Here is a 23,048-nt window from a genome sequence, read left to right on the forward strand (position 1 = left end):
TCTGGGAATCCATGTGTCCTCTAATGCTTCAAATATGTAAAGCATCAACACCTGTGTGCCTGGTACGATTCTGAGTATCAACCCTCACTTCAAAGAGGGTGCGATGCAGAGCAGACTTTTTGATTTTTTGTTTTTTGTTGGGACACGTTAATTGCTATCACCCTCAAGCTTATCATGTCTAATTGGAAAAGTGGTAAGCAACTATCCAAAAGGAAGGGGTGGAACCAGGTTCTATATACTAATCATATGGAGAGTCACTGGACCAGGAAGCATGCGTGTCCGCCGCGATTTACTCAAGTATGGCAGTTGCTGGAGGACTTTCTTATAACAGAGCATAATCTCTAGTCTGTGGCCACACAGCTGCCGGCACACCCTGTGTGTTATAACCGTACACTGGGGACCCCTGGTTTATAGGGGGGAGTAATGAACAGTGGGTGGTTTGTGTGTAAGCAAACTAGTGACAGTTCGCCCCCCCCCTAATACATGTATATTGTTACTTGTACAATGAAACTGTGATTTAACAATGTTGATGTTTCTTGATTGTAAGGCGCGATCTGACATGATAAGAATTGACTGTTTTTTAGATGACTTGATTCGTTATAAATGTATGAGGTGGGAAGTGGCGCATTTGGATATGGATTTGATGTATTTTGATGTAGTGCCCACTCCACATCAGAAGTGCTATGGAAACAAAAAAGAATAGTTATTTTCAATTCTTTCATTCCATCCTCCCCTCCTCTGCTATCTCTCGTCCCCCATATTCTCTACCCACCTTTATATTTTTTCCTCTCATCTGTACTTTCTCTTTCCACCGATACTACACAATTGAAGATGCTAGTTACCTATAAGCAAGTGTCTCTCTTTCCAACCAGAAATGGATCCAGAGAAGCGACTGCAGAGGACACATTGCCACAGAGCGAAGCTATAATAGTTGTTAGTTGTCTACTATCATGTGTTACGTTTATATTGTACCCATGGTTAATGCACAGCATCTCAATAAAATATGTTAATTTAATCAACATTAAAACCTTACTAAACATGTGTCTAGACAATGTGTAGACAAAATGATCACCAAAGGCTTGAATGCTCCCTCACCAGAAACATAAAGCAGTGGTCAGCAACCTGTGGCTCACTAGATGCTGTGAACTACACATTATTTTACGCCCCCCTGGTGACTATGCCAAAGGCTGAGTCCAATACACGTCTCCTATACCCCCCATCTGAAAATCAAGTAAACGGTCAAGAGAAAGGGCGCTGCTCTCTTTAAAATTCACACAGTTTAGTCACAGTTCCAGGATAAGGGAATCACTTATAAAATGGGTCCCCGAACTTCTAAAGTCAGCAGGAAAAATGTGTCTGCAGTCAACCGCACACATAATATAGTGCAGAGGACAACGAAGAGGAAAACGAAGGCATTACAATTATGCACCATTAAGAAAATAGCAATTTATTTGTACAGACGAAAGGTGCACATTTGTATTTTGTGGTGTACTGAACAATGCTGAAATAGCTTGTTATAATGTGATGTACCTACCAAAAGTATTATACCCCATGTGCTGGCAGAATGGTCAGTGCAGACAGGCTGTCTTCAACTGGATTGATGCAGAAGAACTGAGAAATGGTTAAAAGATTAAAATGTACCTTCATGTGCACCTAACTTTACATTGCTCCGATTAATAGGGTTTGATTTCTTACACCCCAGTATGTACCTGTTAATAGGATCTAGGATGGTGGTATGCAGTCCAGAGGATCATATCCAAGTGATAATGGACACATGACACAACACTTTGTAGTGCTATAATATGCACCTTTCTTGGCCAAGCTTAGAGCTTAATAAAACATCAGTAAAATGACTGGGTTGCAGTGCGGATGCGGATATGTAGCAGCATATGGCATAGGGGCACAGGTTGCTAAACAGCCATTATTTTGGTGTCTTAATCCGGGCCAACTGGCATTTGGATCCGGGGAAAAAAAAATCTCCCATTGAAAATGTATCAATCCACAACTTTGCAAGTGACAAACGGCCAGAGGGCACCAGATTGTACCTAGTTGCACTTTGCAGGAGGTAAACACAAGCCTCTACAACAGCCAGGATACCGGGCTAATATTAGACTGCAGGAGCATACGGACACAGCACACACACTGACCACACGATGCATGGCATTGTGCATAGCAAGTGGCTGGCAGGAAGGGCTGATCACATACCCGATACTTAATAATAGGACATCGTTGATAGGTGATCATTTCTGCTCTCTCCTTTTAGCGCTTCCCTTGTAGCAGCATGGGCTTTTGTTTCTCTACTAATTCAATAATTCAAATGAAAGACATCATAAAAGCATAGCACTGTTAGAGTAATTGCTCCCAGAAAACAAATCCAACACAGTACTTTTAATTATTAGTATTTTGTTTGTACAAAAACGACATTTGTGTTAAGGGGGTTCCCAACTTGGGGCCTGATTCAAAGAATTGTTTGCATGCTGAAAAGTGACTTTACGCACTGTTCAGCAGGAAGAACTCTTTTTACCGATTCATGGATCGGACTTTGCATGACTTTCTGTGACTTTCCGGAGGTCTGTCACGACTTTGCGTGCAGTCGAGCGCTATGCGCAACACACCGCGCAAAGTGTGGGAAGGGTCTGTACAAACTAAACAAATAGGGGGCGGAACATGCATATTCCCTAATACCCCCCCTGCAAATTTAGCAAAAACAAGGAATACATGGGCATTTTGAAGGACGCGTCAAAACAATATAAATCAGACATCCAGTCAAGCGCAAACATAACTAAATTCATTAATCACAACGCGCAACTTCTCGTCGGGAAAAGTCACACACAAATCTCATGTCTTACCACTGCACGATAGGAGATGCAAAGTAAAATGCGCACAGGAACCAACGCTCAAAGGAAATGTATATAAAGCATGCAAGGCACACCATTCAAACGTCACTCAACCAGGATGAATGCAGATATACAGGGAGCAATCGTATATATGTCCACAGAAGGAGAAGGATGGCAACAAACAGGATTTTCCTACCAAGTACCAGGTTATTTGGGTTGTCAGATGATCAGATGTATGCAAGGTACAGGTTCCCACCCCATGTCATCCTAGACCTTGTCAGGGAGTGGGAGGAAGACGTTGCATCATTCACCATCTGCTCCCATGTCTTCACACCCCTGGAGAAAGTGCTGACAGCCATACACCAGGTGTCTGCACAAGGACTTCGGCTGTATCATCTCACATGTGTGTGCGTAGACACATATACATGCCATGCACACTGCAGGCAAGGCAGATAGTGTCCCATGAGTTTTATGCCAAAGCATACTTCCCACGTGTACTCAGGGCCATTGATTGCATGCATGGTGCACTACATCCCCCCACCTCCCACCCCCGATTGACAGAGCAAATTTACAGCAACCTGAAGCATTTGCATTCAATTAATGTGCAGGTCATCTGTGACCAATTTCCCTGTAAGCACAAATGACAGCTTCATTTACCGCCAGTCACCACTGTACCGGGCCCTGGCATCGGGAGCCTTTGGAAACACCTGGCTCATCGGTGAGTATCAACTGTCACGCACATGCATGCAGTCACGTGACATACTGAAAAACAGACCATGACAATCAATGCAAACAACAACCATTAACACATTGGCAGGGGACAGTGCATATGCGCTCTCAACATTCCTGCTCATGCCATTCTCGAATCCTGCCACGAATCAAGGGAATTGCCATAGCATTTCGGTGCTGGACTGCCCACGTGGGCGGGACAAAGACAGACATGCAAATGGATCTTTCCCATCTATGAAAGGTACAGTGATCAAAAAACAGATGGCTGCGAACCCTCAAAGTGGTTAAAAACCACTGAACAGGTTATCATGCCGTGTTCTTTCGAGAGAGGGGCGCCTGCTACCTTTTTGTACCACCTTCCATGATGCCTCAACCCAGACGGTGCCGCCCCACTTGGGGCATATGAGGCCATCTGAGGTGTAGTGCAGCCCGTGCTATGATATTTTGATATGATATTTTATTTTTATCGCGCTCATGCACAAGTGTTTCTGAGCGTGTGCTGTCAGATATTGCCAGGCGGACGGCTGCTGTTCAGGATTCTGTTCAGGTTATGCATGCTGATCTTGAACAGCATCACATGCAGGTATTCGCCAACCTGGCAAAGTTGGCAACTGCACTCCTCTCTGGTGGTCTCTGTAGGCTGGCCCATGCAATGGCCCCCTCCACCACATCTGCCTCTGTGTCCCAGTTGCCCTCCACTGCAGCTTCCATGCTGTCTCACACCATGGCCCCCTGTGCACCAGTTCCACCGCCACCTTGTCTGCATATGCATCTGCCCCTAGTTGAGGTGGAAGTCACTCCATCGGCAGCAGAGGTGGTCACTGAGCCAGCACAGGAGCCCACACAGTAACAGGCAATGGTGGTGCAGCAGACACTTGAGGATAGTGCAGGCTAGATGGGGAAAAAGCTCATTTCACATTTACAGCTGTACTTTCCTGAATCATTTGGGGTGATAGAACAGTGCTTAGACCTGTCCCTAATGGTTGGTACGTAGTATGAAGCAATAGGAGAACATCTTTACCTGACATACATGGACTTGTCCATGGCTTTTAACATGTAGCCCACTCATTATTATGGAAAATGTTGATGAATGAAGGCAATGATGAAGATATTTTAAGCTTAGGTTTATTTCAATTTTATACTAGGGGCCTTTGTTACATTCGGGCAGACAGGGTATGAGAGGGGAAATATTCATGAATACAAGAAGTTAACCAGGATTGTATGGTTGCTCCTCTCCTTTTTGACATCCATTTAAATGGTTTGCAGCCAGCTGTTTAATGTACAACTTCAGACAAACGTAAAACAGCTGGAATATGCATTTGATGTCTCTTTTAAGCTGAAGACATTGGGCCTCATTACAAGGCTGGCGGTCCGGAAATAAGTGTGCCGGTAGCAGCGAACCGGAACCCTTTGCAGACCGCCCGACTACAAGTATATCTGCAAGGCAGTTGCTCCTTACAGGTCTGACCTGCCGGGGGCACTGGCTCCTGCAGGCATGGTTTTCATAAAAGTAACCGGAACCGTTGGCAACAGTGTCCCTTGTCCTAATTGGGTGTACCCCAGCTACTTTTCAAATTCTTCTGTTAGGTTATGCAAAATGTATGGACTCTTATAAAATTGTCTAAATAGTTACAAGTTATGGTTTATCATCATTAACAGTTTAAAATGTTCAGTTTCATATATCAAAACATCTTCTTGAAAGAGTTCATAACTTTGACTACCCCTTTGCGGTACATTCCTTACGTACAAATAGATGGTCACTTCATCTATATAAGATGGGAATACGTATGAAGCAAGTCATAATGAAGTGCTATGCTTTGCAAAACAATATAGAGGTGGGGCAGTTCTGCCAGCCACAATATCTGGTCAAGCAAACTTCTGCAGTTCGGTACACTATTGTATTGGAGTTCAGTCCCACACTGAAGGTAACTTTAATAGGTCTTAAATGGAGTCAGAACATCTAAAGCTAAGTAACTCTCTCATTTAGAGTCACACATTTTTCCCCGATCCTCCAAAAGCTTTATTTGCTACCTTATCCAATGTGTCTGTCAATTGTGTCAAACGAGAAGTCGATTTGAAATCAGGACATATTAGCGGATGCCCTTTCCTTGGACAGCTGAAAAGTTATAAAATGGCATAATGTTGCAAACAATGTGTTTGTATATATGGGTTTTCCAAATGTATTGTATGATCATTCATTGATTACCTTTCATTCAAAGGCTGTACTTAAAGAGGTACTTGCTGAGAAAATAATAATGTGTTGCCAGTGACAATTATGCTGAAAAGCAATTTTTTCCATATTCCTTTGTAAAGGGAAAAGAGCCAACTTACCTGTTGTCAGTGCCCAATCCCTTAATCAGATGCTTATAATCCTTTTTCATGTTAAAACAACTTCCCCTGGCATCTGATTCTGTGAAATAGTCCCCGGTTGGTGAATTAAGATGCGATTGCAATTTGATGTTGAGGAATTTATGCCACATTCTATGTTTTTCTGCCATTCATATTCGTTGTCTAGGTTTAGGCACGTTCCTCCTTTATTAAAGTTGCATGATTTTGTTCAATGGGCCTCATTATAAGTTTGCTGGACCGGGAACTATGGTACCGGTAAGCTTGCCGGTACTGTAGTTCCCGGACTGGCAAACTACGAGTTGTGCTCGCGGGTGCCTTTCTGCCCATCGGGTCTGACCTGGCGGGCAGAGCGGCACCCGCGAGCACAGCGTGTCGCATGCACAGGCACCGTTCATAATGGTGCCGGTGCATCCAACCTCCCCATTCCCACTGAGCCCTATGGAGCTCAAATGGGAATGGGGAGCATTCCGTTCCAGCACCCGCAAACGGCCAAGTACTGGGTCTGGAAGTGTTGTAATGACCCGGTAATTGCCCATTCACAGGTGCAGGAAATTTTTGGAGGTTTTGGGGCAGCCTGCCGGTTTTACCGGCAAGGCTACCGCCAAACTTCTAATGAGGCTCAATGTGTTGCTCTGTTTTACTTTCTTGGAACGTTATTTGGGTGCAGCTCTGAAGATTATAAGGACAATTTTATTTGTGTGAACAATTTATCTTGGCTCTTGTAAATTAAATGTAATTATTGAATGAGAATTTGATTTGTTTGTGGTTTTATCGAATATTATCGAATATTTATAGTCATATGTTTTGTCAAACAGGATTTTACGTCTCAGGGTATTAACATCATTGTATTGCATATTTATTTTTATGAATATAAATTGTTGTTGTTTTGAGTACAGATACATTAAAGAACATAAAAAATATATATCATAGGACATATGTTATGTGCTAAATGACATTTGGATCCCCATGCAGTCCTATGGACTCCAGAAATGAGGAATTGCTACCACTTGTAATCCTGTGGTAACTCCATGGATCAAGTGGCGGTAACAGTAACTGAGGTTGGAGCAAACTCGTCATGAGGCTCTACGTCACTACAAATGTACGTGCCTATCCATAGCAGAGGTATGATACATAATATACTATAATGACAGCAGGAATCAGGCTCCTATGATTTCTTTTAATTCAATTCAAATGAACCCCCCTTACAGAACTAATATTGGACAAATCGCAGTTCAACTACATAGAAAAGATGCAGGTAAAGAAAAAATATCAATTTGAGTGGAACTATAAACAGATTTTGTTCCCATCAGCTCATTTTAGAATACCTTTGCAATTCAATAAAATATATATATATATTTCCCTATCTCTTTGTGCAAACAAAGACTTTATTTAAACTTCTCATACTAGAATTTTTAGTAAATATCAATGAAATCATGTAAATAGGGTATGTGGTGCTCATGTACTTTTCTTATTTTCAATAGATAAATCAATAGCAAATAACCGTATCTGCCATATAGATGCATTGTTTAGGAACTAAATTAGTGTGAGTAAACTGTGTACTGATATAAGTAGATCAATGTATTTATTAACGATGTCTTGTGAAAAGCAATGTATTTGATAGATCTCTCGTTTTTTTCATCTTTTTTATACTTTGATTTTATGTTTTGTATTTATGATTGTCACTGTCTTTATCATTTATGATTTAATGCCCTATTTTATGAATTGGGATACCCCCGGAACTATTTTTTTCACTGGGTTCCATATATAAAATAGGATGATTCTAGTTGCTTATTTCAACTTGATCTTTATCGTGGCAAGACTTGACAATCATTTTGTGGATCAATATAATAAAGACATTCTCCATTGCAATGAATTTCCCTAAGGAAGAGCTCTTGTGTAAAACATGGTTTGGGGCTAGCACAGCAAGCTAGATAATGGATTCTAAGGCATGGCGTGGAGGTTACTGTTTTGCACTCTCTTTTTTGTTTGTTGAAAAGGACAGAAAATTATCTCCCGCAATGCTCTGTCTAGCCATCTACCGTTTCTTCCTCCTTCAGTCACTGATCTGTCTGCTTCAAACGACCTTTGCAGACCAACAGTCTTCCTCTTTTTGTGCTGTTCCCAAGATAGGTATACCTCGCTTTGTCTAAATCTCCACAACTTTTGATTTAGTAAGCAGATTTAGCAGGGGGAGGCTGGTTTCTAGGTAAATAGATGCCTAATATGGAGATTTGGGCTGCTCATTCCTAAGTGTAACATTGTGTATGAGGATGAGGGTGTGATGTTGAGTAATGCTGTTTGGTGTTCCATTTTCCATAGCCCTCTGTCTCTTAACATCACTCTCCCATACCTGGCAGATTTGTCCTTTTCTTCCCCTTTTGCTTCTGATAGTGTTGCTCAGCATGCCACCTGGAGTTCATGATGATTTAGAGTAAAGGACCCAACATTGGGCCAGCTCTATCAAAGAAATAAAAAGAAGGCTTGCCATACTAGTCATTGCTGATGGAGCCTTTCTGCAAGCAGTATGTTGGTGGGGAAGGAAAATATGTTAGACAGGATGCCTGATTTCTAAACTGATACTCCAGTTGGATCTGCAGATTGTCTGAGCTCATTAATACATCGGAGGTTCAGCTATGTGAGCAGCAGACAAGGTGGCCCAAAAGCAGCAAGTGTGCAAGACAGCCACTCTGCACTGATGGCAACTGGCACTCATTCCAGCATCTACAGAACTGTTATGTCTATCGGAGCTTCAGTGGCAGGTATTTTGAATTCACCATTTGGGCTTCCAGGCCCTCTTGTGTTCAAGTGCTAGACTAGCATAATTAATTAATTAAATGAATTACTCTTTTATAACACAATTAGTACCGGGGACCAGTCTCTGATAGCGGACCTGGCGTCAAACCTATGTTGCACATTTCCCCTGAGCTATCCTCCCGACACAGCGTACACAATACCCCAGAATTTGGTAACAGATCGCATGCAGCATTTCATAGTAAATTATTCCAAAGCATTTTGAACACTCAAGAAAGGGTTTAGGGAAAGAAAGACCATGATTTATGGACACCCTGATCTCAACCATGATCGCAACAATGACAAAGTAGGGCACGTTAAGAATATTTTAGCATTCATTTTAAAATTTCCAAACGGGTTGTATGTTCTCAGAGCAGTCAAAAAGAAATGTCGACATCAATATTCACTTTATTGCTTTGTCGTTAGTCTGGAACAAGCATATTATGACTGAAAGAGGAAAGAACACAAAGAAATAGGACAGAATTAATAAACAACAAATTCAGATCCACCCACAGGGGATATTTCATGGCGTGAAAACTATTAGTATGTGGAGATGTCTGCCCAGAACACTTATTAAGCAAAGATTTCTAAACGAGCTCAAGAAGAGTTTTATCACAGATTGGGACAACCTTAGTTAACATTATCAACCCTCACTTTTTTCCGTATTCTTCCTTCCCATTAATTTGTCCTAATTCCTTAGTGCTTCCCTTTTTTAATAATTCACGCTTTTTAATTAAACTCTTTTTTACAGTGCAATGTTATGTGTGCTCAAACAAAAAAAGCTTATGTAGTAGTAATCCCATCATTACATGCTAATCGTGCTTTGATCGTAGAATTATTGACTGATTGATTTACTGTTATGCAGATCACTCTTGAGCCTCAGAGGAGGCTTCTTGTAGCTTAGAGCAAGGTAAACACGGATTGGCATAATTACAAAACAGCTGGACAAAGTAAAAGCAAGATAAGCAAAACGTATGTCAGTGATGAATAGTAAAATGTGACAAAGTCCACGATGTCCAATGCACAGTCAGAATTTAGTGGGTTCTGCAGTCTCAGAACCACCTGCAGTTTAGGTCCTCGTGAGGTCATGTCTGGGCCAAATTCATGCCTTTCATCTACCCAGGGAGTAGCTGGGATGGGTTAACGAATTGCTTTTGAACAAAAAGTAGACAGGTAGTCTTTGCTAAAAGGTTTTCAAACAAGCTGGTCACAAAAACAGTGGCAGGGAGGTAACAGAGTAGATATCTTGAACCCCATAGCTGCGCCCTACCCTGAGGCAGCTTAGAATGTTCTGGGGCAGATTCAGATACAGCAAATAGCTGAGTATCTACACTTAGATTCTGTGAGACTGATTTCTGTCCTGATTGCTGTCCTGTACCTTTTGTCTCCCCACAGTGAGACCAAACACCCAAACGTTGTGTGTAGTCCTCATGTTCTTCTGTTACAATATATAAAACCTTTACTGCACCTAAAAGATGGTGGCTCATATGACTTGCAACTCAACAGTGGCCACGTATTTGTTGATTACACCTCCTTTTAATAGTCAGGACCCGGTTTCCACAAGGGCAGAGGAACAGAGGACATATGTGTTCATAATAATAGTACCATATATATCATGCACTGATCTAATGCTCTCTCTCTCTCTCTCTCTCTCTCTCTCTCTCTCTCTCTCTCTTTCTCTCTCTCTCTCTCTCTCTCTCTCTCTCTCTCTCTCTCTCTCTCTTTCTCTTTCTCTCTTTTTCTCTCTCTCTCTCTCTCTCTCTCTCTCTCTCTCTGTCACTCTATTTCTCATTGTAAGTCTCTGTCTACTTTCTGAGGGCAAGATTCTTATTTTCAGGTGTGTTGATGTGCGGTAGTTAACAGCCACGTGGCCAGTGAAAACAAATATATATATATTAAAAAGTAGTAGGTGGAGGGGTTGCTGTGTTTCCTTATGGCTAAATTAGCTACAGGGGCTTTCTCTAAGGTGTGGACTGGCCTGCTATTTGGAGACACACATTGTTATCATATGTCTTGAGGGAATATCACCATTACTCTGAGGGCACATTGGTGATAGGGAGAAGACAGGGTATGTGGATAGGCTCTGCAAGGGATATTCAGGTCCTAACAGACCTTATAAGGGACCAGAACACCAGATTACATGGACTACATCAGGCTTTGTTATTTTCTATTTTTTTGTATTGTTTGTGCATCCTGTAACAAATGTGTGGGTTCACTAGTGCAAACAACTAATACGTTCCCTGCATGCAAAATGAAATATATCCTTGGCGCTCACAGAAGAAAATAAATCCTACATTTTAATCTGAGTGCAACCCTTCCTAAAAAGGCGGACTGTTTAAGAGACAACATGGTGAATTCATAGCAACAGAAGCTATTTAAATGGCATGCAATATTTCATAATAATAGCACTGTAAACTGCCTATTGTTAAAATGTTACAATGGTTGCTTCCAATGGTCAGTGGTATTTTGTAATCATAATAAGAATGTTACCCTAGTCATACTGAGAAAAGAACATTATCAAAACCAAGAATAACCATAGAAATTATTTTCTGATAGAAGGTTATAATTCCAAGATGGAAAGTTTTGTACGAGGCTACAGTATTCTTTCAAAATAAACCTATTGGATGGGAATGGGGACAGATAGCACAAAAAAGCATTTCTGGCTGCTTTGCATAAAACAAAGAACATTTTGAGAATGTAGAGGAGCAGCTACATGCCTCTGCGGGAAGTCCCGCCCCCCTACTATCTATATGTTGGGAGCCTGAAATCGTGCCATGCTTGATACCAGCAGTTGTGACCATTCTGTAGCGAATATTTGAGAAATGGTACCCATTGAGAAAGCTGTATCAAATGTATTCACCAAAGATAAGACAATCTAACAGAGGAGCTCCTCGAAGGAATATGAAAAGGAGAGAAAGAGGAGCTGGTGACGAGACAAGAGATGAGCAATGGCGCACTGAGAAGATAGGCTGAAGAAGATGTATCAACCTTATAGAATCTGATGACGAAATTAAGAATTGAGTGAACGTTTGTATGTGGAAATAAGATTGCACATGTTAAGAGCACTGCAGAAAATGCAAGAAGTTCAATAAGTGTACAGATGCAGTAACGCAAGTAAACTAAGTGATCATAGAAGCTGGCTATACGTAGTGAATAGACTACAGGCGCAGCCGCCATTGTATAGAAGCTGGATATCGGTGTCACAACTTTATCGAGTTCAAACCCATGGAGAGAAGGATCGAAAGCTGTGTTGCAGCAAAGAATTAGCCCAGATCGTGGAAAGGCGGTCTGGCCTGGTGTCAATGCAAAATCAGCCAAGACTGGTTATCTATTCTTGAAGGCAGTAACCATGAAATGCTGAATCATCCCTTGTAAAGGTGCAAAGAAAGAACACCATGAGTGCTAAGTTTTATTAATTTAAGACAATTAAATGCTGCAAAATTGGCCGGATTGTGGTCCCCGTCATGTGAGTCAAGGATGAAAAAAGGAGTTGAGCATGCAATTCTGGAACAATGATAGTGCATGCTCACACTCCCTTCTATTTCCAGAGACGAGAATACACTGCAAGGGAAAGTTCAAAGACATTCTTCATGGCAGAAGGCATGGGTGATGAGAGACGTTGGGCTAATTGGGTGGGGAGGTAAATTCAAGCCTACCTCCTGGCACCTGGGGTATGAGCTTACGTGCTGCTAGTGAACCGAATGCTCCAGACTGGTACGAGCGTGCCAATCAATTGTAGTCGGCCGTATAATGAAGGGCCTTATAGTTTGAGAGCCAATCACATACCGTGTACTTAATAATGATGATGAATGACTTGCACTAGAGGTGGGCATTAGTGGTCCACCTGGCAGTAGATGTCCAATCACAACCCAACCCCTTGTAGAAAGTATACTTAGATGTTCCCCTTCAGCGCATCATAACCCTTCTTAGGTTTTTCTTAGTTTGCCATGTAGTATGACATCACGTATGATGAAGGATTTTTGCTATAAAAGTGTCATTTGTTATTAAATGTTTCGAGAACGCTTGTGCGATGTCCATTGATGTCTGTGGTAACTCCCGGTTTTAGACAATTTATAATAAAACAGAAATTTGATTATTTGGTGTCAGAGCACAGTATTTCTGCAACCCATCCATTGCATGCGTTTTACCAAAAAGGGCTCTAACGCTCAGGAACATAAGAATCTCCACGGTCTTTATATTCAAACTTAATCTCTTGCAATGTTTGAGAGAAAGAGATGCCATGGCGTGGGCTCAATTGGGGAACCTAGACTTCTTAAAAAAAGTTAACTGAAAAGAAGAAAAGGACCTTTTCCCACTAAATGAGGTGTGCAATTTTTCAAGCCATCCAGGAATAAAAAAAGAATTCTGCTCTGGAAATTAGCACATACAGGGCATAGGGAAGAGAATTCTTCTACTTCTGTATGTGTTCCGGAAAGTTTTTGGTTTAATTACTTCTGAGATTTCTGGAATGAGACAAAAGGCTATAGCTCATTGATTGAGCAAAATATATATAATAATGCCTAGATCTGCTCTCCCTTAGAATGTTCTCTTCAGGGAGTGATTGTGGCTGTTATGGCACAAAAAGTAATACGGCTTCAAGAACTTGATATGGTTTCTGTACATATCTTTAAAATTGAACCTTTTATTTGCCATCTGTTATTATTGAAACTTTTTAATGCCATACCTTTTCTTTTCTATCAACAGTCCTCCATCCTGGGCCAAAGCTGAAATCATTCCCATCTATAAAAAAGGCAGATGTTAAGACCCATCCAATTATCACCGAATTTCACTTTTGGATGGGTCATGGAAGATATTAGCTATAATGCTATTGGAGAGATCATATATAAGGATTGAGCAGAATAGTTCTATTTCCCACCTGCAGACAGGTTTGAACCTGGTTTGAGTACCACAGACAAGATATTTACGTTTTTCCTTTTAATTGAAAAATATGTCACTTTAAGGAAAATGAACCTATATGTTAAATTAACTGATCTGAAGAAAACGTTTGACAGTGTCCCTCGGGCTAAACGTTGGTAGGCTTTAAAATGTTTCAATGTTCACCCTGCATTGATTAAGGAACTACAGGTACTTTACAACAATAACAATCCATAGTTGGTTGCAGCCTGGCAGGAAAGGTTTCCCCACTCAAAAGGGGTGCAGCAAGGGTGCACACTAGCACCTAACTTTATTTCCTCTATTCATCAATGGTGCCATAGTCAAATTGCTATCTACTTCCAGTGATGCCACCTGTTTGAGCACAAATAAAATTCCAGGGTTTTTAATCACTGATGATTCTGTTTAGGTATCCATCACAGCAGTGGAGTTGAGCAAGCAATTAGCCTTGTTTGTGAATTTTAGTAATTCCAGAGGTCTCCCTATTAATCTAGCAAAAACAAAATCACTGGCTTTGTCACCAATATATATTAGGAAAAAGCCTAAATTGTCACTAGCAGTTGCAGGAACCATCATTAAACAAGTTCTATGACTATTTAGGTATTACATGTATGAATTGTGGTATATGGAGCTTGCAAATGAAAAAAATCAAATCTTGCACTCATGAGATACAATTCAGCAATTGCAAGGTTCATGAGTGACCATGGAATTGGTGCAATTGACCAACCCTAAGGATCTATGAGATGCAGGCGAGGCAGACAGCCCTTTATGGGACAGCGGCTGTGCGAGTGTGAGATGTGAGATACGTGTGAGTTCCCAGTGCACAGTGCGGCTTAACTCACGGTGCATGGTACTTTCCTCTAACTCCTTTGGGAGCTTCGCCGGAGGACATTGCTCTTACGCCAAGGACCACGAAGCTGGTGTGCTGATGTGCCAGGTACCATGCCGTGCTGTGCTGCTGTGCTGAGCTAAGCTGATGTTGGCTCAGAGGGTTCCTGACTGCACTGAGGTATTTGGAGTTGGTCCGCAGCCAGCAACATCGGTAATGTTAGCAACGTTGACAACGTGCTGATTGCAGCTGATTGCAGCTGATTGCAGCAGAGCTCTGAGCTCTGGTTATGGGCAGAACCGCCGCCTCTGACTGGGCAGAGGTGAGTGGAGAGCAGTGGGCTTATTAAAGGCTTTGTTAAATGATAAGCAGAGAAAGCAAAAGTGAAAGGACCTGTGTTCAGAGTGACTGATGTGAACAGGTGATAAGTGTGATTAGCTGCGCAGTGATTAACTCCTTATCCTCCATTCTTCAGACTCTTCATACTTGAGTGAGTTTGAAGCGGCTGTGCGCCAGTGTTTGGTGTTTCACTGTGTTTCACGGGGGGCCACTAGATGCTCTACAGTGGGCTTCACTCACTGGTTCCTAATAAGCACTGTAATATCTCCCAGACTCCCAACATTTCTAATTTATTCTAATATTGCCAGCTCTTTCAGCCCTTTTGAGCCCTTCTGACCCCTCTAATCCTTGTAGCCCCTATTGAGTAAGGAATTAAGGAGCCAAGGACTTAAGAGAGTTAAGAATGTGCACGGGTGAAAAAAGAGAAAAAGTGAATTTGAGTTCTAGTTTGAGTAGCCTGTAGCTCTGCTGCTGTAGCTTAGCTCTGCTGGATCTGCTGGCTCTGCGGAAGTAAAGGTGGAGTTTGCAGGAATCCACGGAAGAAGCGGGGGAAAATGTTGAACTCATCCAACCTCTCGGGTACACGGACTGGTCTGCAGGCAAGGTTGGGAGGCACTGGGAACAAAGTTAATGAGGCGACGGAGGACATTTTAAATGACACGTCGTATATTGAGATGGAAACAGATAAAGAGGATGACCTGCACATTGAGGCTGTAAATATGGAGGAGAGGGCTGGATTGAAGGTTATAAATGCACTACAGAAAAAGGACAAAGTAGCCCTAATTATGGCGGAAATGGAGTTGACCATGGGGATAAAAGGAACTATGGGGATGCTCCAACTGCGGCAAGGAGAAAGCACACAGTCTATAACTGATATGGAAATAAGGGAAGGCACGGAGGCTCAGTTGCTTGTCAGTGATGGAAAAATGGTAAAGCTGGATGTTTTGAACCTCAATCAGAGTAGTGGAAACTCCAACAACATGAAGCATGGGAAAAACGCAACACAGGAGAAGAAACCAAAATCAAACGAAACAATGGGGAGAAGTCTGGAGACACCCCAGCTCGTAGATATTACTGGAAGGTCAGCTGATGAGCCCAGATTATTGGAAGCAGGGAAAAATGCTGACTTGGCAGCTCACCTGATAAAGGAACTCGCTGATGTTACAATTAAAATAGCATATCAAAACGCTTGAGTCTTACTAGTGTGGCGGAAAGGGTGCATATTCTGGACGAATCCCTAAAGCAAGCAGACTTGAGAGCTCAACTGGAAATGGAAGAAATCAAAATCCATAGGCTGAGGGAAGGAAAACTGAATGGCAGTGGGGAGATAAAGGAGGCTACCCAGAACGGAGAAGAAAAGAAGGAGGATAAGGAGTGCTTGCCAGAGAAAGGCTTGTCTCAGACCCCAATAGATGTATCAGAAATTGATTTAGATGAGGTGTTTTTACAAGAAATGGGACAGATTGGTAGCCTGGTGGGTTATCAAGAAGGTGAGTCGGATTTGGAGCAAAACGATACTTCATCATCACAAGGCTCCTCAACACCAGGATCAAGAGTGTCCCATCAATGTTGCAAATGTGTACTGAAAAATCAAAAGAAGATGCCCCCATGGAATACCAGAAAGCAAACAACCCATCCCCAGGATAAGCAGATAGAAATATGGTAAGGTACCACACCTCTCTCCATCAACATCCCTTGAACATATCAATGGGAAAACATCAGCAACATTACACATGGCACATGAGACTCCCCGACATCTCCGCCTCACTAGCAGTGCACTGCATACTACACATAGCACACACATGAATATTTGTCAACAGGATCATCCACCCATGTGGATTATGTCAGTCAGTTGTTTTGCATGCTCATGCCACATGTACAGAGTTGGACTGGAAACCAAAAGAGGCCATGGAAATAATATGCAAACCCGACCCATATCACAATTCTACTACTATCCTAACCCCAGTCCCCTGAGAACATTTGGAAACACCACACAAAAGAGGAACAGGGTGCAGAGACCTACCATTAAAGAAACAGAGGCTCTGATAGGCCAGTGCACCCCTGTTCATGAAGTGGCTACCCAACATGACATGTGTATGGAGATGGCATGCAAGGCTAACATGACACAAGTGCAAATGCAATGCTACAGAAAACATCAAGCTGCTGCATCAGCCCTCACCAAAAACATGTGAAAAAGAAAATACAGAAGAGACATATTTGAAGCAGCAAGTTGTGAATGTGCAACCAGTTACCCAAAGCGCATGCATAGTAGATCAAGGAGACATGTGCACACACACAATAACACACTCCTACAGTGACAGTAACCATCAAGCAAACATCTCACATCATGCATGCAATCCCAAGATGTGCAACATCATGCAAAAATTGGCATGCACATGTCACCAGCCATGAACATGAATGACAGTGCCCAACTTTATCTGGTGATACAGCTGTGGTGCCGTGAATCCCTCACAACCCCTGCCTAACACTGGGCCTGCACATTGGTGCTAGGAAGGGCACTGTCCAGGTGGGGAAATGTGTACTTGAGTGCAATTAGTAAGCTGTGGGCTCCTCTCATTGAGTGTGGGCACTCGATGAGGCAATACACCTGAAATAACATTGAACATTTGTGTGGACCAGCTAAAGGAGAATGTCTGACAGAATGCATGTATACACTTCAATGTATAAAGGAATGTTCACCTGTATGTGGAAGGCTGTAGCAGTCCATAACAGCATGCCAGGTGACTCAAATGAGCATGGCCACCTGTCCTGTTCCACAGTCCGAAATTGTGACCTCTAGCATGAGCAGTTGACTCACTGACCAAATGAGCAATTCATCATGAAGGGACAGTCTGAAACCATCATCACAAATCGCCTAACTTGTTGTGTGTCTTCTCTCCCCTATTGGAACGATAGGCAGTGTTTGTCATTGTGTGCAGCATTTGAGCAGATTGCATTTTTCTGCCAGGTAATCTATGTCCCTGGCCATTTCCTGTAGAACCTCACCCTGTTGGTCACTTGCATGCAGCAACTGCTCCACTACTCTGAGTGTCTGGCAGGCACACATCCATCACGTGTGCAGGGCCTGCCAATCCGGGATACCGAAACCCTAGCCTGATGCAGTGAGTGTACTGTCATTGGCTGGTGGTCTGCAATCCTCTGACTGACACCAACCTCGGGTGCAGGCTCCATGATGGACAAAGGCAAACTTGCAGACACAGAAGCCAACACTGATGCAGGGCTTCCAACTGCCAGGCCCGGGGTCTCCTGGCTCTCCTCCTCCAGCTTAGTAGCCTTAAGGTACTCAAGGAGCTCTGTGGCATTTGGACCATTCAGTAGTGTACCCTCCACTATGTCTCTCAGTATGACCTCCACATAGAATTTAGCAGTTGCATCTGAAGATTCAGCAGGCCTGCTGATGATGGACTGCAACACAAGGGGATTCTCACCAGGTATAGCACCCCAGGTTGCACTGGTGGATGGTTGTGCCATATCCATCCCCTCCTCCTGCTCCACGTTCTCATCCACCGTTTTCCTGCACAAAGTCAGACAACAATATTCAGAGGCCTAGCCATCTGGTTGAACATGCATATGTGAATCCACATGCATACAGAAACAATCGGGCCAGCATCTCAAACATCACAAATTGTTAGTGGGCACTCTAAAATCTGAAAGGCACAGCTGACTGAAATTCAGTGCTCTGTGCAATCATGCTGGTGCATTTCATATCCTGCAACAAGCCATGGATTGGGGCGAAGAGGTGCCCATACATACATACAGACAGACATTTATGAGATTGGAAGACCTAACAGTAGATTCATGAAGGTATGTGCCTTACTCCTGAGCCACTTTGTACTTCAACCATGCCCAAATCACCATCACCGCCTTCACCACATGCATTTTAACTATGTGTGAGGAGAGTGCAACATGGACAAGACACGTGTGCACTTGCATGACAACTGAATAATTGACACTCCAAATGTGAAATTAACATCACTCAATCAACCGTCTCTGTGATAACCTGGGTATCACTGGCCAGGCTCTGGCTTGGCTGACCTCTTTCCTCTCAAATCGACCCTCCCAGGTCCAACTGGGGTCTTTCATGTCTGACATCTTTTTCTCTACCTGTGGTGTCCCCCAGGGTTCTAACCTCTCTCCCTGGCTGTTCAACCAGTACCTGGCACTTCTCGCCCACCGCATCGCTGCTCTCTGCCCCTACTTTCAGTGCTATGCTGATGATACTCAGCTCATTTTCAAGCTATCCTCGGCCTCCTCTTCTCCTTCCCTCATCTCTGATATCCAGGAATGGTGTGCCGCCAACGACCTCTGCCTTAATGCCAGTAAGACCGAGATTCTACTCATCAGCACACCCACTCCCTCCTTCCCTGCAGCTCTCTGGCCGGCCTCTCTTGGCCCTCTTCCTGCTCCTACCTGCAAGGCTAAAAACCTTGGGGTCATCTTCGACTCCACTCTCTCCTTCTCGCCTCACATTTCTGACGTTTCTAAGAAGTCACACTACCTGCTGCACCTCCTCAGAGGTATCCTTCCTTTCCTCTCCTTCCCCCAGAAGCTCACTGTCTCCAGAGCCCTGGTTCTCTCGAAGCTGGACTACTTGGACTACTGTAACATCCTATAACTAAATCTGCCTGCCTCTACTCTCCGCCCTCTGCAACTCATCCAGAACAGGACTGCGCGACTTGTCCTTGGCCTCAAGCCCCGGGACCGTATCTCTCCAGGACTGAAATCGCTACACTGGCTCCCTGTGGCTGCGAGGATTAAGTTCAAAACCCTCTGCATTGTCCACAAGGCCTTCTGGGGCCTGGGGCCAAAATACCTTCAACTCTCCTTTCCTAAATATCTTCCTTCTCGTGCACTTCGCTCATCTACCTCGAACTCCCTCAGGGTCAGCCGCTTCTCTAAGCAACGAGTTGGTGGGAGATCTCTCTCTGCTGCAGGGGCTTCCCTCTGGAACAGCCTTCCTGCCTCCCTAAAACTTGAGGAGAACCATCTCTGGTTCCGGAAGCGCCTCAAAACCCTCCTCTTTGCTTCTGCTTTCTCTCCCCCTCTCCCCTGCTAAATCAATGAAATTGTACTAAATCAGCAACTGGGCCACTCACCTATCTCGGTCCTTGGCCCAGCCACTCTCCCCTGCACTGCCTTCCCGGCAACCCCTGCACTGCAGGACTGTCTCTGTATCCCTACAGCCCCTCTTCCCAGCACTTGTCTGCACTTATCTTGCACTTGCCACCAGCTGGCCCTTATTATTTATCTTGTTTGTTACTAACCGTGTATTGCACTTTCCCCTCTCCCTTTCCCCCTTGCACTTTTCCCGTTCCCTTAACCTTGCACTTGCGCGATCTGAATGACACCTGGCCTAGTAGGATCGTTGTCTGTCTCTCTTTGTCCCCCCCCTCCCTGCCTCGTCGCGCCTTGAAACACTTGTGTATAGGCGCGTTACAAATGCCATATAATATCATATCATATCAGTTGGTCAACCACTGCAACTCCTGCCTGGAACGCACCCTCATGTGTCTTTGCACTGATATTGGCCTTATCCATGTCCACTTGCCGCCAAAACCAATGAAGCGATAACTCTGATATCACCCACTGCCTGGTATCATTCCATGTGAGTCAGAATTTGTATTCACAAAGCACGATCCACAAGCAGGAGACTGTGAGCTGTCATTGACATATGTCTTGCCGGCCATTGCCACACATAGGTGTATTGTCGTGACTTAAACATATGAATACTGTAATGTGTGCTGTAATGTCAACCACACACAGAGGCCAAACATCCACCTTGGAAGATGCACAACATGAAATGGAAGTGGCCAAAAAAGCATCTCTGTAGTACCCATGGATGGGTCAGAAGTACCCTGAACAAGTGTACCACAACATTTGACAGCATAACATCTGAAAATGGAGGCATACATGAAATGCACACATGGAACCTACCTGAGGAGGCTGCAGAGATCTACATGCCTCCTATGCCAACAACCTGCTCACTACTAATGAGTCCACTGGCGACCTCGTCAAATGGAGTCAGCTCTTCCATATGTGATGAGATTAGTCTGCGCATAGGACACATTGCTGCCAAGCTTCTCCTTGGTTTGTTGCATGAGGTACGCCATCCTCTTGTGGACCTCTTCCGCAGTGCGCCTCTCCACACAACAGGAATGTATCTGATCTGTGACCTCCTGCCACATCCTCCACTGCTCAATGACAGGAAGGGTACTGTCGACCGAGGTGTCAAGTTGTCATGGTGTTTACTGACGTAATAAGTGAGGATTGTCAGCTCCACATATGTAAATCGCATCTTCCTTGGTGGTCCCTTCTCCTTCATCTGTGCTGCTTCATAGTGTGCTGCCTGTTTCTGCTCAGCAGGCTAGCGCTCCTGCCTCTAGTGGCCCTTAGTGGTACTCGGGCACCTGCAGGCTCACCACCCCTCACAGCCGGTGGACCCTGTTTTTAGCCTCTTTCCGATCATCGTCCTCTCCATCCCTGTGGAGCTCTTCCACCCATGGTGCTGACGTGGTTCACATCAAGGTACCCTCAGATCTAGGTGCTAATTCCGTGTTGCACCCTTAAGACTCGCTGCCACTGCTCATGCCAGGAAACGTGTGTTCCCCCCTAAAAGTCTCTGCCTCTATGAAATGCATGTTGCACCCCCTAAATGTCTCTGCCTCCACGCACAGCATGAAATGCACATTGTAGCCCCCAAATATTGTTGCCACTGTGCACTGAAGGGAATGCACGTTATTTACAGCATTCTGCATGCATAAAAGCACTGCATGCAGCGTGTGAGTTATGGGCAGCCGGCCCTTCCTATGTTTTCATCACTGGTGCCTTATGCATTACTGGAGTCACCTGTTCCTTCCTCTAACTCCTATCTCTTGCCATATCTTGCCTCCTCCAGCTTAATTTTAACTCCAAAATTAAACATCTTCCGCTGCCTGGTAGTGTGTCTCTGCCTGCTTACTGTTAGGCAGAATTATATGCCGTACCCTTTGGGAACACTACACACAATTAGGATTACAAGTGGCAGCACAAATTCACCTTTGGTACAAGCCTGTACTACGCAGTAGAGTGGTAGCAATGGCTGAGCAGCCAGACTTATCTCAAGAGCAAGTGAGCAGTATCAAATAGTTACACAAAGGACAGCAGTTACTATGGTTCAGGCAAACACTGACTCAAGGTTTCCAAGTAAAAGAATATACATGTATTTACTCTTTAGTTGTATAACATTTCACCAAAGTGAAGTAGTTCAAAAATCACACTCTTAATAAACCACACCACTCCCAATAGTTTCCAGACAAGTTAAGCTCACAAAATGAAGTGGGAGCAAAATGGCACTCTATTAATTTAAAAGGGAGGGAAAGACAAAATTAGGCAGAAAGGAAGCAGTACCAACAGATAAGTAAGCAGTGCAATCTAGAAAGAGGAACTCCAGTGATAGGATCAAAGCAAATAGGCTTAGGGCCAACGTCAATAGGACAAACGTTTTTTTCTCAAGATCACACTGTTCAGGGGAGTTTGCGGTTAAGTCTTTGCCAAGAGTTCCGGGCGAAGTTGGTCGGCAGAAAAGTTAGTTCAAAGAGTAGAGAAGGATAAGCCCTCAGATTGGAGAATTATTTCACACACCTTCGCCGCGGCTGAACGAAACGAATAACTGGATGGTGAACAGTACCTTAAATGGAGAAGAAGCTGTAGCTGAGGCGGACTTTCTGGTAGTTCCAGCAGGCTCACGGTTCCTGAAGCGACTGTCGGACTGACATGAGTAGGAGGACTGAAGGGTCCTGCACTACCCAGGGAAGAAACCAGCAGCAGAGCAAAACAACAAATAAAAGGTGCCCTACTTAAAGCCTAAGCAGGGTCTGACCTTCCTGGTTATCCAGCCCACTGTAGCTCTGTACAGCAAATTCGACCAGAAGAGGGGGTCCTGGCTTGGAGTTTGGGCGAACTGGTTGGTCCTATCGGCTCAAGGGAAGAAGATTCTTGGAAGATCCTCTCTGTCATTGGAGTCTGAAGATGCAGCAGGGCTTCACCGGGTGGTTCAGTCATTGTAGGGGTACTCTACTGTCAGCTCCTCTTTGGTTATCTCGTTCCAGTGGTGACTCTGCTCTTCCAGACCCAGAGACCTGCGTTTTATGCAGTTTTTCCCCATTCACACAGCATGGCTGTCAATCGCACAGCATTGTGGCTGTCCTTGCCCAACAGTCACCTAGCCAATCAAACAAGAGTCACCCCTGCCCCCAAGGGAACCCGTGGCAGGGGTCCTAAAT

This window comes from Ambystoma mexicanum, chromosome 10 (genome assembly GCF_040938575.1).
Source record: "Ambystoma mexicanum isolate Mex_15411 chromosome 10, UKY_AmexF1_1, whole genome shotgun sequence".
Classification (NCBI taxonomy): domain Eukaryota; kingdom Metazoa; phylum Chordata; class Amphibia; order Caudata; family Ambystomatidae; genus Ambystoma; species Ambystoma mexicanum.